Here is a 14,398-nt window from a genome sequence, read left to right as displayed (position 1 = left end):
GAAGAGTTAAGCAACAGAACTTAGCACAGCTTTGACCAGCTGTTTGAAGACAGGTCCTGGACCTCTCCTTCCCTGACCCGCTGGATGGGAGGTATCTCCCCCAACCCTTGTCTTCTGACTCCTCAGGCGATGAGGACACCTGTCACTGCAGCCCTGCATATACGGGGTGTAACTTTGGGGGTGTGGTGGGACCGCTCAATTCGCGCCTCAAAACCAGGGACGGCGGCATCTCCCACCCCCTGGCCCTTCCTGGCAGGCCCAGGCGCGGTGGCTTGCACTCAAGCGCGGAGGGGGCGGGGCGGGGCCCGTCCCAGGGGCGGGGCCCGAGGCGCCCCGTGGCCCAGGCGGCCCCGCCCCCCTCCCTCCTGCGCTCCCCGAGCTCAGGCGCCGCGGAGCTGTCCAGCCCTGGTGCCAGAGCCGGCCGACTGTCGCGCGCCCCGCGCCGCCTCCGCGCCGGGTCCCTGCGCCGCTCGCCCGCCCAGCTCCCGGCCCCCACCCCGCCCCGCCCCGCCGCGGCCAGTCCACTGCTCCCCGCGGGCCGGCGCCGGCCAAGTGGCTACCCGCCGGGGCTCTGAGCGGCGCGGCGGGGCCGGGAGCCAGGGACCCGCCGAGGAGAGCGGCGGCCCCGGACGGCTGCCGGAGGGGCGGCCGCGCGTGGATGCGGCGGGAGCCGGAAGCCTCGAGCAGCCGGCGCCGTCTCTGCCCCTGGGCGCCCTATGGCTTGAAGGTAAGCGCCGGCGGTATGCAGCGACAGGCGGCCCGGGCCCAGGCAAGGTCGCTGGGAGAGGAGGAGGGAGCTCAAAGGGCGGCACGTCTGGGACCAGAAGTTTGTCCGGCCACTCTGGCGCCGTCTGCCAGGGGGACCTCCCCGCCTGAGGTCGGGCTCTCTCCACGGACCCTCCGTCGGGGGTGAAGGGAACACAGCGGCTGTCCCCTCTCCCACCCTCTTGGCATCCTTCTTGCCAGCCGGGTGCGAACCCTCGCTCCGGACACGGGTGGGCAGTGCCGGGGCAGCCTCCCGACAGAGCGCCGGGAGCGAGCCCCGTGGAGCCGCGGTTTCGCAGGGCTGCCGGCTCCCGGCCCATCTCGGGAGGGCGCTTTCCACCCGGCACCCGAGCCCGGGACCCCAAGGCGCGCGGCCGGAGTTCCGGCCGCCCCGGAGGGAGAAGGGTTGTTCTTGGCAGCTCTGCAGACTTTTCAGTTTCTAAGGACCGAAGCCAAGGGTAGGGAAGAGGCTGATTCTGGCTCTACTCTTCCACGCCCAATGTGCCGCTGTCCTTGGTCCTGGATTTACGTTCTCCTTCGCCATCTCTCCGTTTGAGATTCAGTCGAGGAGGGAGGCTGGGGTTTTAGACCCATCTCGACCTGGGAATGGGGGTGATGATGGGAGCAGAGGCGGAGGGTGACTCTCCTATTCTGGAATGGACCAAGAGCCTCGATAGGGCGGTGTGCAGAGACAAGAGGCCGCTCGAAGCGCCAGGCAGAGCGCGCGTCCATCCCTGCCTGCGGCGGGCAGCCTGTGAGCGGTTCCTCTTGAAGAGCAGAGGTAAGAGGGTGCGTGTGCGTCTACACAACAGGCTTCGCCGTGGACACAAGTCACAGCACTGCAGCTGCGTAGGGACAGGCCCTTTCTCTCAGACACAGGGAAGCTATCTGAGCGAGTGAGTCACTGTTGCCCCACCTAGCACCCCGCTACTTTTTGTCCTGGGGGCTCCTGAGGTTGGTGAGATGCAAGACGCTTTGTGGATCCCTCTCTAGTTCCTTCTGCAGATCCAACCTTTTCTGGATTTTGACTAGGCTACCAACCTTTCAGGCTAATTCTTGCTCCTTCCCAGGAACTATGTGATCAGTGATTCTTACCCCTTTGGATGCAAATACTCTGCTTACCCCTGATTCATCCTTCAGCATTAGGACCACTTGAAAAAGAAATCATTCTTCTCATTTTTCTCCCTGTTGCTGCTATTGAATGAGGGTGGGCAGAGAGAGAAGCCCATCGTGAATGTGAGCAATTGCAAGAGAATCAGCAAGCTGATTTGCTGGGTCCCAGCCCCCTGCTTTTGACTTCTCTGTTTAGGATTCAAGATTCCTGGCTTATGTGACTGGGGTGGGGGGGCTGTTGATGACATCTTTGAAATCAGACATCTGACAGGGAAGACATTTGAGACAGTTAGACCGAGAACAAAGTGAGGGCCACTGTGGCTCCAGCCTTGATCTCTTGAAGAACATTCTGAATTCCTTATGTCTTCCCTGCACAGCCCGGGGGGAGAAAGGTGCCTGAAACATGGGAGATTCTGATTCGTTGTAGAGGTCTGGGACAGCATTTCTCTAAGGGCTGGTTTTTGTTTTAACGAACCCTCTGTATCTGAATCACTGGGGAAGCTGGTTTAAAATGCATATTTTTGGTTCTTGTCTGAAGAGCTGCTGAATGAGGGTTTCAAGCTGAGGCCCAGGAATGTATATTTTAACAATATTTCTGGTGATCCATGTGTACACTGGGTTAAGAAATCATCTCTCACATAAGTTCATACTTCTTTGACTAGAGGGAGCATGATTAAGGTCTTTAATCCACCCCCTTGCCTTCTGCAGTTATGCATGTTGAATTCTTCAGGTGTGGGACTGTTGATGGAGGGACGATACCCCTGATTCAATCCCTTTGCTGCAATAGAGGATGCAGCACAATCTCCTCTCCCAGAGGATCTGCCTGGGCTTTCCTTCTTTTTAAAACAGATTTTTGGCATCTCTAAGAATCACCAATATGGTTTACGTTGACCTGTGTAAATACTAAGGCTCCTTTGGGGGCCAACCCAGTGTGTTCTTCCTCCCCTCCCCTTCTGGGGGAATTATCGTCGTTCAGTCTGCTTGTGCTGTGATCTTCTAACCCAACTGCTCCTGAAATGCCAAGGAGTGATTAGTTCAGCTTAGTAGCATGCCATGCTCCCCAAGGCTGGTAGCCACTCGTGCCCTGCTGGCAGTGACATATTGACTGTATTGATTTGGTTCTTGTGCTCTGTAAAAGCCGGGAAGCTTGTAGGGGTGAATAAGGCCAGTAATGATGCTTGTGGGCTAGTCAGTTTTCTATCTTCACCTGCGAGGTTGAATTATTTCTGTCTAAAACGTGCAATGAGGTAAGAAAATCTGAACTTGAGAGAAACCCTCTGTTCTTCCTCCTACCAGTAGAAACAAAGGGAGCTCAGGATCTCATTAAAAATATGGCTTCACATATACCTGGGACTGACCTGCTGAAGCTAGACTGGTCTAAGGTCACTGTTCTCCGGGTAAACATGTGTAAGAGGAAAGGCATGTGGACTCAGTCTGGAAAGAGCAGTCGCCATCTTCCCTGCAAGTGAAAGTCGTGTTTTGGTGTTGAGGAAGAAGCATGGCTGTGAAGATGGCACAGAGAACGTATGCGGCAGGGGTTGGGGGGTGGGGTGAGGATGATGAGACTTCCTTGAGCCAATCCTGCCCCTTCCAGTGACTCATATTTTCCAAAATGTCACCCTTCATTTCTCCCTCCTTTGTGGCTTAATACTCATGAATCTCTAGCAGTGAAGGTATTTCAGCACCTAGGAAGGAAGAGGAGAATCTAAGTTGAGGTTTTATAATGCCAGGACCCCAAGCCATATCTCCAGCATCTCCCAGAATCAGGTTGTATATCACAGGTCACAGCAACCTAATATCTGAGGGCTTGAAAATAACAGGCTGACTGCCCAGTCAGTCCCATTTCCCCTCAGACATAGTTACCAGGACTTTAAATCCTTAGATTATTTGGACTTTCTCAGAAGTCATTCTGGATGCACCTGACCCCAAACATGGCAGCTTTTTCTTTAGTCCAGAAATATGGTGTCTCTCTCCTGTTATTAAAGTTCTCCAAAAAAGGAGTTGTATAAGCTTTCTAGTTCCAGGGCATCAGGACTGAGCTTGGCAACCAAAGCTTCTCTATCTTACCAGGAGCTCTGCTTAGCAGGAGAGCATCCGGCATCTAGGAAATGCTTGGAAACCCAAGCATTGGTTCAGCTTCCCAGCAGGCACCCTCCCCTATATGTGGCCTCTCACTTAGTTGACCCCCAGTATCATAGTTCCCTCCCCTCACCCCCATAGGGCCTCTTATGGCTCTGCGGGGGGGGGGACTCCAACATTTGCTTTGGGATTCTGTATGAGCTCTCCAGCTCCCCAAGATACTAAATGGAGCCACTAAGGGTGTGCAAGTTGCTCATTTACCAATTCTGGGTGGTAGACTGATATTATCTCCAGCCTTTTAAATTACTGCAATAACATTGGAATCCAGTGTTAATACACCCCTGCCTCTAACCTGTCCCCATCACCAATGTAACTGAAGATTTCTTTCTTGTTTTGTTTTTTTTTTTAACAATAGAATCATATTATCTAAATGCACAGGCTTGGAAAATAGCTTGATTATAGTGTCAGTACATGTGGGTGGAGGAGTAAAACTACAAGATTCAGCCACTTGGTTTGCTCCTGATTGGGTCCAGAGAAAGGAGAGAAACTTGCCCTTCTGGTCTGTACATTTCCCCTCTTCTTCTCCCTTTCACCTCAATCTGATAAATGGGGTAAATCAACACCCTTGGCAGCTGGGAAGTCCCTGGGAGGGTGCAGCCTCTTCTCTGCCTGGGAGACATGGGAATGTTTCTCTGAAGGAGCAGAGGCCCATGCTGGCTTCAGTGAACAGGACGGAGCCAGAGATGACACACTGGGGCCTGGGGACTCCCCCGTCCCCTGGATGGCAGAGGCTGTGCCACTGCAGTGTCCCAAACTCAGAGCCCTGGAGGCCGTAGGGACATCCGAGAGTGTGGGGCAGTGTAATGGATGTGGGAGCCGAGGAAAAGTAAACTCTTGGGGGCCCTTGGAAGAGGTTGATGTTAAATATGCATGTATAAGGCAGCTTGGTGCAGTTGGGCAATTTGTCATAATGTGACGGCACCTGCAGGGATATTCACTTTCTCCAGGAAGAGACAGGGGTATTCTTTGCTGTCTGCAGTGATGGGGAGGGAAAGGAGGGAGGACCCCTGGCTTTCCCTGGAGTCCTCTGAGTGATGTCAGCTTGTTCCCAGACAGAAGATGCTTAAGTGAAGTCAGGCAGACTCAGCTCCCAGGGGCCCTGTCGATATGCCTGCAGTCAGCCTGGGCTGTCCTGCCTTCCAGGGCGCTGTGGTTCAGCACAGAATGGCAGCCATAGGCCCAAGGACACTCCTCTGTAGAAGTCTGGGAGCCAAGGTGAGAGTCCTGGGGCCCATTCATTTGTCATTGGGCTCCTTCAGAACCTGCCTGCCCTCCTCATTTCCACACCCGCCTTGTTGCTGTTGTTTGAATTCTAAGTGGCCCAGCAGGGGAAAGGCATTAGAAACGAAATTATTTTTGTTACACGCTGTATAATTGCCTCCTCTCCTTTCTGTTACCCCAGGCAGCAACATCACTAGCAATTCCCCGGGATCCTTTGGTCTGGGAAAGTGGCTTACTCACAGGCTTCCTTAGAAGGGCTGCTTTTGACAAGTGGCCCTGCTCACCAGTCCCTCCATTGCTGGCCTAATCATCATAACAGCTACCATTTATCATGCATTTGTTATGTGCAGGGTACTGTGCTGAGCCCGTGACTTGTGTTTTTTATTTCAACTCCCTATCCTGCAACAACTCTATGAAACAGGCACTATTATTACCCCCATTTTACAGAGGAAGAAGTGTGGGCTTAGAGAGGTAAGTGGCTTGTACAAGTCACAGGGCTAATAGGGAGATTCAAAGCCAGACTGTCTGATGTTAAAGCAATACTTCTCTCTGACCTATGTAAGCGGCATACAGAATAAGGGAAGAGAATGTGGTTAAGAAAGCATTTTCTTTGATAAACTGAAGTAACCTGACCTTTGCATATGATACCAGGAAAGGAGGAGATAGCAGAGGGGGAAGAAAGGATGAAATAACTTCTTGGGATTCTTAAAGATCTAAGACTATCTAAGAAGTAGTTCTGCACCTTGATCTGGGAGTCTTTGGATGAAACGCCCTGGAAATGAACCTCAGCAAGCACTGGGAGCAGAGGGGAGGGAGATGGGAGGAGAAGGAGGCAAGGGAGTGGAGGGGCAGGAGAAGAGGTGTGGACTGATAAAGACGAGACTTTCCTGAAAAACTCTGAAACTGATGACATCACGTCCCAGCTCACACCTCTTTGAGGTGAACTGAACTGTCCAAAAGGTGAAACCCAGACTCCTTCCAACCTTTAGGCCTTTGGTGTTGCTTTCTTATTACCACGGGATGAAAACTTGTCACATCTTCAAGGCTAAGCTCCTAGATTTTACAGAAGATGGGGGTGGGGGTGGGATGGCCTGGGGCCCTGCACAGAAGCAGGAGTAACTCACAAGAGTTTGCTTGGAGGTCAGTGCTTTTCTGGTGGACAGAGGCAGTAGAGGCCCAGATGGCCCTGAGCAGGGCACTTGACCTAAGCATCAATTTCTTCAGGAATAAAGTTAAGGAATTATTTATATGCTGCCTACTAGATTGGAATTCTTAAGATTCAGCAGCACTGAAGGCTCCACTGAAATGGTGGGATAATGGTGTTCGCCTTATATGAGATGGAAGACTTCTAGCTGGTCTTGTTGAATCTCACCATGAATTCTATGAATGATACTTACCAACATTTGATCCCTTTTTTTAAACCCTTTAAAAACAATATAGCATGGGACTTCCCTGGTGGTCCAGTGGTTAACACTCTTGAGCTTCCACTGCAGGGGACACGGGTTTGATTTCTGGTCGGGGAACTAAAATGGCCAAAATATAAAAAAACAAAAAACAATATCACTTGGTAGTTAAGGCTGTGGGCTTTGGGGTAAAACTGCCAGAGTTTGAATCCTGACTATAATACTTACTAGCTCTGTTACCTTAAGCAAGTTGGTTAACCTCTGTCGTCTTGAGTTTCTCATCTATAAGCGGGGATGTTAATACTGACTTCATTGGGTTGTAGTGATTAATTAAGACATTTAGACGTAAGACATTTGAGAGTCCCTGGCAAAAGGAAGCACTCCATAAATGTTAACTCTAATGAATGTTGTTGTTATCATTAAGAAACTTCAGCGGGAACATTTTCAGCTGTTTTTCTTTTGCACAAATTCAGTCCCTGATTTTACATCTCTGAAATTAAGCATGTTTCTAAAACTTTCACAGAATTCAAGCTTACATTTCTTTCCTACACTCTCCATTTATCTGCACCACAGTTCTTTGGCACTCGCCTGTCAGAAGCTCTTACTCATCCTGAGTGAGAGGGGTTCAAATTGCTTGTCATCCCATTGAATTAGGTTCCGCTGAACTTCCATCTTACCACGCACGAGCCAGGAAGAGGCGTTGGTCTTCATGGTGATGGTTTTGCACAGCCTTAGTTTTCTTCCTGGCTTTTCCTTCATCTGCCTCCTCATGATTGGAGCCTTCTTGACTGTCATCGTACCATGGTGCGGTGCACTCTGGCACAGACCACTTTTTATTAAAAATGAAAAATAAGTAGCATATACTGGTGTCCAAGGACAAGGAGACGTTTCTTTTTCTTTCCCAGGTTGAGAAGGCTAAAGAACCTCGCACTGAGAAGATCTCTGAAGCTGGCAGAAATCCACTGTCCATCTTTTGGAGTCATTAATTACAGGAGCAAATGCTACCCGAGTTTTGGATGAAGTATGGTCCTGCCTAAGAAAGGAGGATGGAACACAATAGCTGTGGTCTCAAGACTCTCCAATCATGAAAGCAACACCCTCTTTTTGGCTTTTTTCTTTTCTTATGAATCCTTCCTTGGGGAGGACTCTTTCCTAACTGACACATCTCCTTCTGGCCAATTCAAAAGGCTTACTGTTTAGCAATGGTAGGAGATTTCTGAGGGCACGTGGGTGTTCTGTTCCTTGATCATCTTCCTCAGGTCATGTGGTCACTCCCTTCTTGGACTCTGAGCTCCCTCTGCTCTTTCCCTCATTTATGGCAGCGTCAACAAGAGAAATGTATTGGCAAGGAGAGACCAGCATCCAGGGTCCCAAGCGGAAGAAGTCAGGCCCCCTGAAATGGAACCATGTTTCCATACGCATCTTACCTTGAGCAATGTGTATAGCTGAAGGCCTGGCATTGCTCTGGATGACTCATGGCCCAAAATCTGCCCTTTGGCCAGTCTTCTCTGGTGAGCCGAAGGGGGTGGTGGGAGGTGATCACTGCTCTCCATAGATCAATGCTGCTGCCACACATTCTAGATTCTTCCTGAGTTTCGTTCTGTGGTAACCAGCTTCCAAGATGGCCCTCAATACTCCCCACCTCCTGCTATTCATGTTCTTGTGTAATCTTCTCCTACATTAAATAGGGAAGACCTGTGTACCAATAGAATAATGCATAAATGACAGATTGTGACTTCTGAGGATAGATCATAAAAGATATCATGACTTTCACCTTGTTCCTTTTTGGATCACTTATTCTGGGGAAAGTCGGCTGCCACGTCATCAGGACACCTAAGCAGCCCTTTGGAAAGGTCTGCATGGCAAGGAACTGAGGCTTCCTTCCAACAGCCACGTGGATGAACCATCTTGGAAGCAGATTCTTCCTCCCCAGACAAGCCTTCAATGACCGTGGCCACTGCCAAGGTCTTAACTGCAACCTTTTAAGAGACCCTGAGCTAGAACCACCCAACTGAGCTGCCTGAACTACTGACCCCCAGAAGCTGTAAGATAATACATTTTTGTTGTTTTAAATTGCTAGGATTTTAAGTAATTTATTATACATAGTAGAAAACTAATACACACTCTGAAATTATTCATACTTTTCTTCTACAATAACATGGAGTCTCTTCACTATTCATGTACAAAGATGAATTCCTCTTACTGGACTAAAACTGCCTCTGTGAGTTTTAAGGGGTGCTCTCTGGTTTTGTTATTCTGGGATTCGAAAAAACTCATGTTTCACACATTATGGTCATGAACCTCTCAGCCATCATCTTTCCAGACCAGGCTGCTGATTTCTGTATTCTGCCTTCCTATACTCAGTCTTGCCTGAATGTCTTCTGGTGTGGCAGCCATTCAACATGCATTTCACTTTTTATTCTTTCATTGAACAAAAATTATTGAGCATCTACTATGTACTAGGCACTCATCTTGGTTACAAATACGTCAATGAACAAAACAAAGATCCCTGACCTTCTGAAACTTACATTCTGGTGGGAGGAGAAAAATGGCAAACAATAAGTATAAAAAGTAAATTCGTATATTGGAAGGCAATAAATACTTGGAAAAAGACAAAATCGATTAAGGTTAGGTGATGTGGAGTGCTGGAGGGTGGAAGGAAAGGAAAGGTTGCATTATTAAATAGGTGGTCAGGTTGGATATCACTGAGAAAATGACATCTGAGAAAAGACTTAAAGGACGTGGGAGAGTGAGCTATGTATATATCAGAAGGAAGAGCATTCAAGGCAGGGGGATCCTACAGTCTGCGTGCATTTTTAAGCATTTTAAGTAATTGTCTTATTCTTTAAGGAGAAATAGTAATAATACTCTGCATTTGGAACTCCCTTTTAATTTTCAAAACCCATGAGACAATAGCAATCTCTTCCATTTGTAACTCACTTTCACATACACTATTCCTATTGATCCTTACAACAAGCCATTGAAGTAGTTATTGTAACCCCATTTTGCAGATGTGGCCACTGAGGCTCAGAGAGGTTAAGTGAAGACAAACAGGATGGAACAGTTGTTGGGGGTGGTCTTTGCAGCTCTAGATATTTAGTTTTTTGTTTTTGTTTTTGTTTTTGTTTGGCCACGTCACATGGCTTGCGGGATCTTAGTTCCCCGACCAGGGCTTGAACCTGGTCCACAGCAGTGAAAGCGCCAAGTCCTAACCACTGGACTGCCAGGGAATTCCGGGTAGTTAGTTTTGAAACTGGAATTTAGAGTTTGGGTAAGTGGACTGAGCCTTAGTTTAAAAAGTACAGATAATCATCATTTACCTGAGACCTTCAAAAGCAATAACTGTCTGAACCTATTTTTCCTAAAATCACTTATAAAAAAAATGGAATACCCACGTCCTGCCCATCTAACTATTCAGTATAACAAAGTGATTCAGACAATGAAGTTGGAAGCCAGATTGATGCAGCTTCAGAACTGTGTTCTGCCAGAAACCAGGGGGTGACTTCAATCAAATTACTACCTTTGAGATTCCGAGCTTTTCCTCCATAGAATAGGGATGACCATGGCACTCACTTCATAAGGTTTTGTAGGAAGTGAATGAATCATGCATATAAAGTACTTAGCCTAGTACCTGACACGTGGTAAACTCTTAGTAAACATTCACTATCATTATTCTTATCATAATTATTAGGAAGCATTGAAATGTCCACGGGATCCTTCCCAATCCCCAAATTTTCTCTTCTCTCTTCTGGAGGGAAGAAGAACATCATTGCAGAGGAGGAAATTAGACAATGTGGGATTTGACTCACAGAGTTCTTCTTGGAAGGAGCCACTGTCACACAGCAAGGGAGCGTGGCAGAGCAGGAGTAGAGCTCACTTTTGCCCCGGGGCCCCTTCTGCCACACCCTGCTGTCACCAACCTCAGGTTAGAGCATGGAGAATTCAAAGAACTCGAAGAAACTAAGGGCTGAAGAGTGGAGTTTGAGCTGGGGATGGTCTAAGGTGAGGCTAGAGGCATAGACCGGGGCCAGACTATGAACCCTGAGGCCTTTGGAAGGAGACTGGGCTCCATCCTGAGGGCAACAAGAAGTCATTCTGAAGCATTGGGTTTTAGGCAGCAGAATAACTCAATTGATTTCATCTGTGTTACAAAAAAATCACAGAGGCTGCCCAATGGGAGATCTGATGACAGAAAAGGAGGTTGGAAGCAGAACAGCGAGAAGGGTTTCCAATTGTCTGGGACAGTCATGCTGGAGACCGGTGGGCAGTGGAGATGGAAAGACATGGGTGATTTGAAAAATTATTTAAAATTCAACAGAACTTGTGATTGATGGACTAAGGAGGATGAAGGGAAAGGAGAAGCCAAGGGCGATTTAAGGACAGTGAGGCAAGGGAATGAAGGATATTGGTGAAAGTGTCTGAATGTTGGGCCAGAAATCTGATCCAATCTTCACTCTCCTTTCTTCACAAGGAAAGTGAAGACAGGCTGTGGATATTAAGGGGGAATTACTGATAGAATCAGTGGACTGATGGTGTGGATGAGGTCAGAGACCTGCTATACTTGGAGTAATTGAGCCATTGAACTGGGACGCAGAGGCAATTGTGATCACAGAGGGAAGGAACTAAATTTCTGACTTCAGAGAGGAGCAGTTCTGGGTGATGACAAGGTCCAGGATGAAATCGTGGGAACAGGTGAACTGAAGTGGGGTGTGTACTTGGAGATGAGGGGGTCAAGGAGCTGAGAGGCCAAGGTGTTTGAAGCTGATTCCACCCAGTCAATGGCAGGATGTGGGCCGGAGTGGAAGATAGTGAGCTAGGTACCAGCGTCTTCAGTGACGTAGAAGTGACCAGGAATCTATGGGTGACACTGACACACAGGGATGGAGGGGTCATGGAGGGGTTGGATGTACCTCAAGGGAACAGGGTCTTACAAGAGGGTGGAGGAGGTGGTCATGAGTCATAGGGAAGAGCTGCAGAGAAGTGGTGCCCTCGGTTGAGGCTGGGAGGAGAGGAGCCCCCTGCTGTGACCCAGTACACACCTTTCCAGACCTCAGCACCCTGGATTTCTCCTCTGCTCCCTCATTAGCTCATGAACTCATTAGATTACATTGCTCTCTTTATCTACAGAGAACGGAAGAGAAAGAGGAGAAGGAAAGAGAAAAAAGGGTGGCAGGTGGGTATAAAGCTGTAAATGAGAGAGGTGAAAAGGGTGGAGATTACAAGGAAGAGGAAAGAAAATGGATCTGTGGACATTTGTTGTCCCTCTGCGCTTAACTGTACCACATCCAGCCTTTGAGCGTGTTGTTTTCTCTGCCTGAATGCTCCAGCCCTTGACCTGAAAGGGTTACTTCTAGTCAGCCTTTAAAACTGAGCACAGGTATCACCTCTTCCAGGCAGACTTCAGTGATTTTCCCCCTACACTGTCCCACCAGCCTGGACTAGGAACCCCTCCTTTATTATTTCCATAGCATGAAGTGTAAGATTTATCATACTGTGCTGTACTTGCCTGTTTACTGGTCTCTTTCCCCACTAGACGATAAATTCCTCGAAGGCAAAAATGCAGTCCTTACCTCTCCAGGCTTAAGTACCAGCTCACTGCACTGCATATGGCGAGACTGTGATCAGGGAAATCCCCCCACAGCCCACATACCTACAGTAATAAGATAGGAGAACATGCTGTCTTCTGCTCATCCTTGAACTCCCCCATATTATTAAGGTAGGCTAGAAAGTTCCTCCAGCAAGAGATTTAGACTAGAGAGCTCCCAGCGTGTCAAGGTTGTAAAGAGCCTCAGGGACCTAGACTAATTCTTCATGCATGGATGAGAAAATTGTGCCCAGAGAGGTGAGGGATGCATCTAGAGTCTCACGGCTGCTCAGCAGCAGACCAAACCCGGATGCCCGGCCTGCCAGTGACCCAGCCCATTCCCCACCACACCGAGCCCATGCCCTGCACTGTGTCTGGTAGCCAGAGATGGTGTTTGCCGCATGGCTTGGCCTCAGGTAGCCGCATCAAAAGTTTCCTCAATGTAACCAGCTCCAAAAATCATCCCCTTGTCCTGTCTTCCCATTTTTAGGTCCAGAATTTCTGAGTTGATGACACTTATTACTCAGCTCTACTCTAATTGCCTGGAAAATACAGATAAGTGAAATGAAGTAGGACCAAGTTGAAACTTCTATATTTTGAGGGGCTTACAGTTTTGAGTGATGGGGCTGCATTAATGGCTATTAATGTTCCCGTTTTCTCACAAAGAAGCAGATCGTAGGCAAGTCGGTGCTCCCTCAGTATATCAAATGACATGCCAAAGCCCTTTGAATGCTATGTTATTGTCATTCACAATAACATAATACGGTGCACTGATTACTCCTTTGTCATCAGTCAGATCTTAGTTCTGGGCAACAAGGAGAGGACAGGAGAAGGGGGAGTTCCGTGCCCTACGCTTAGCACATACTTGGCGGTTAGTAGGCTGTCAGTAAATAATTGTTGTATGAATGAAGGAATGAATACTGTTCTCTTGCAGAGCAGGCTGAGATTTGCTCAAAAGCTGATATATCACATCCTAAAAGAACTGGGTTCCAGCACTCTGAAGGAACTGGATAAAACCCGGCAACCAGCCCGGAGAAACCAAATGTCCACAGCCTTCTTTTCTAAGCACTTTTGCTTGGCTCCCAAATGTGATAAGAAAAGCACATGGAGAAGGATGGCTGCAAGCCTGTGTGAGTTCCCTGGGCCCTGGGGCATCAAGAAGCCTGAAATCAAGGTGCCAGCAGGGCTGTGCTCCCTCTGAAGACTCTAGGCTCTATCCTTGACTCTTTCAGCTTCTCAGGGCTCCTGGCTTCCTTGACTCGTGGTAGCATAACTCCAGTCTCTGCCTCCATCTCCGCATCGTCTTTGTCTCCCTGCGTCTGTCTCCTCTTTTCTCTCTCTCTTTTTTAAAATAAATTTATTTATTTATTTATTTTTGACTGCATTGGGTCTTCGTTGCTACGCACGGGCTTCCTCTAGTTGCAGAGAGCGGGGGTTACTCTTCATTACAGTGCGCTGGTTTCTCATTGCGGTGGCTTCTCTTGTGGAGCACAGGCTCTAGGCGCGTGGGCTTCAGTAGTTGTGGCACGCGGGCTCTAGAGCGCAGGCTCGGTAGTTGTGGTGCACGGGCTTAGTTGCTCTGCAGCATGTGGAATCTTCCCGGACCAGGGCTCGAACCCGTGTCCCCTGCATTGGCAGGTGGATTCTTAACCACTGCGCCACCAGGGAAGCCCCGTCTCCTCTTCTCTTACAAGGATACCAGCTATTGGACTTAGGACCCACCCTAATCCCATACGATCCTATCTAGATCCTTAACTAATTACCTTGGCAAAGACCCTATTTCCAAATAAGGTCAGATTCTGTGGTTCTGGGTGGACGTGAATTTGGGGGACACTGTTCAACCCACCACAGGGAACTTCCTGCCTCCCTGGTTCCTTGTCCCTAGAGACATCCTTTGCCTCTTCCGGGGCAGGACCATTTCTCTTCTAGACACCTGTTCTTGGAACAGCTGCTTGCTTATCTAATTGAAACCTCATCTCCTGAGTTAGGAAGCAAATAAGGACAAGAAAGACAGCAATTAGGAAGACTGGGAGTTCAGGATTAAAAGAGATTCACTGGGACTTACCTGGTGGTCCAGTGGTTGAGACTTCGCCTTCCAGTGCAGGGGGTGTGGGTTCGATCCCTGGTTGGGGAGCTGAGATCCCACGTGCCTCGCAGCCTTCGCCTTCCAATG

General features: G+C 48.8%; 1 protein-coding gene across 1 annotated transcript in view; it reads left to right on the top strand.

Moving 5' to 3' along the window:
• The first annotated feature begins 633 nt into the window (after positions 1-633).
• DRD2 (dopamine receptor D2) overlaps positions 634-14,398 on the top strand; it is a 65,479-nt gene continuing 51,714 nt past the window's right edge. The window contains exon 1 of the mRNA XM_082342372.1: positions 634-727. The gene's annotated coding sequence lies outside the window, so the exon portion shown is untranslated. The remainder of the gene's footprint in view (positions 728-14,398) is intronic.

The sequence above is a fragment of the Balaenoptera borealis genome, assembly GCF_965194805.1.
Source record: "Balaenoptera borealis genome assembly, chromosome: 11".
Taxonomy (NCBI): Eukaryota; Metazoa; Chordata; class Mammalia; order Artiodactyla; family Balaenopteridae; genus Balaenoptera; species Balaenoptera borealis.
Note: the sequence above shows the minus strand (reverse complement) of the source record. Positions and strands in the feature narration are given on the sequence as shown.